Source organism: Anabrus simplex, chromosome 1 (genome assembly GCF_040414725.1).
Source record: "Anabrus simplex isolate iqAnaSimp1 chromosome 1, ASM4041472v1, whole genome shotgun sequence".
Lineage (NCBI taxonomy): Eukaryota > Metazoa > Arthropoda > Insecta > Orthoptera > Tettigoniidae > Anabrus > Anabrus simplex.
The window spans coordinates 1,653,759,024-1,653,761,062 of NC_090265.1; positions in this window are offsets into that span (position 1 = coordinate 1,653,759,024).

Sequence of the window (2,039 nt, forward strand, 5' to 3'; positions counted from 1 at the left end):
TATCGACCGGTGTAAATTAATTATTCAAGTGCTACGGAGCTATGAATTATTCACTCATTGTGAGGTTTTGATGTCATGTGTGAAACAATATTGTGCCGTTTCCATGTGGAACGATCGCCACAGCGCGAGTGAAAACAGCGAGCACGAGGTCCGAAAACATGGCGCTGGAACAGTCTAGACGAGAATTCAACTACATAAGTCGAATACGCGAAGAAGTGAACGTGAAGATAGAGACTTTGTATTCATTTTTGAACGAAAAGGCGTGTAAAACATGTATATAATGTTAGAATTAAGTTAAATGTAAGATATAGAATGTATGAAACAAGGCGAAATCAATGATCAAATATACAGTGTAACGTTGAGCAAGGTAAAACATCGATAGTTGTTAAGAGTGACGGTGGCGACACCTAAGTATCGATAGATGTAAGTAGATACTTAATGTAAACTTCCACATCTAGAGTGTGTAATACTTCTGTTCCATGTCTTGTTTAAACGAAAAAGGCGGAATACAAAGCCTTGCCATTGTTGTCGATGTAATGGTAGCGTACAGTTGATATAATTGAAGCTTAAGAAGAAGTTGTTGTTAAACAAACAGATTACTGGTATACATTGAGGGAAGTTCAAGTGTATGCAAATTGAGTGTGAAAAAGTGTCATAATACGCGATACACGAAGTAAGCGAGTGACACTAGTGTGAAATAATCGTGAAATACGTAGAGTTGTACAAGACCAAGCCATTACAAGGAAAGCAACGTGATACTTGGAATAAATTGTCGGTATCTTGTGAATAGCTACATAATACTAGGAAGTATACGCTTGTTGGTTTAATAACGATTGTGTGTTCTGGATAATCTTATGTTAGCCTTTTTCAGGTGTGATCTGCATGGAAGTAAGATAACAATTATAGAAATGTACCCAGGTAACAAACAGGAAAGCATAGAGATCTAAATATGTAAAGGCAGGTCCAGCTGAGATGATGGCGTGGTTACGAGGAGGGATAACATAGGCCATGCGCTTCCGCCACCCTGGCCATCCAATTGAGTAACCTTTACATTATCAATAATGTCTTTTCATGATTTATTTCATGTAGCATTTCATTGCATTTCATTGCATTTATTAGTAGCCACGATGTAGATAGTAGTGTAATTACATGTCCTGAAGTAGTTCGTTAAGACGTAAGAATAAGTGCACAATGGGCGACGTGATATTAATTATTTGGCCTGTATTAATTGATATACGCGTTTGGCGACACGATGTTAGAAATTCTACGGTATCTTGTGAGTGCATGATTAGTCATGATAGTAGGCGAATTCGACATTGTTTACATTATGTTGTGTTTTATCATAATTACTGGAAGGTACGAGCTTATATGTGCATATCTAACATGTGTTAGAACAGAATCTGAGCATATATATTGTGAAGTACACGCAGGTAACGCAGGTAAATGGATACGTGATTTGATACGAGTAAGGAGACAGTGAACTTCGCGAATTAAAGATCGAGTTATTCTTCGAATGATTAATTGCAGCATGTTTATTATAATTACAAAAATGATTATGAAGCTACGGCATATCGAGGTATTAATGAAGATGTTATGCAGGTAAGTTATACAAATATAGTGAAGCTACGAGTCATAATAATAACGTGAATCGACGTGAAATGAATAAAAATAGTAATGATAAAGTGAGTGCCAAGTGTATTAAGTGGTGATAGTTATTGTGATGATAAATAATACAGTGTAGTGTGATATCGTGATATGCTAATGAGGCGTGGGCGAGCTCACGTGAGTTTAAGTGATTCAGATAGTGAAATATGCTGTGCCATGAGAATTATGTAATAAGTTGAGATGTCATATTGAAAGTTCACCCTGTAATTCGTTACGTAGAGCGTGCCATTTAACTCTGTTATATTACTGTGAAATGAGATCATGTAAATGGAGGTGTAACGTTCATGTACGAGTTAATGCTGAGATTGTAATACCCATATGTAAGTGAATGCTAAGATGGTAATGTTCATATGTAAGTGTAGGCTAAGATGGTG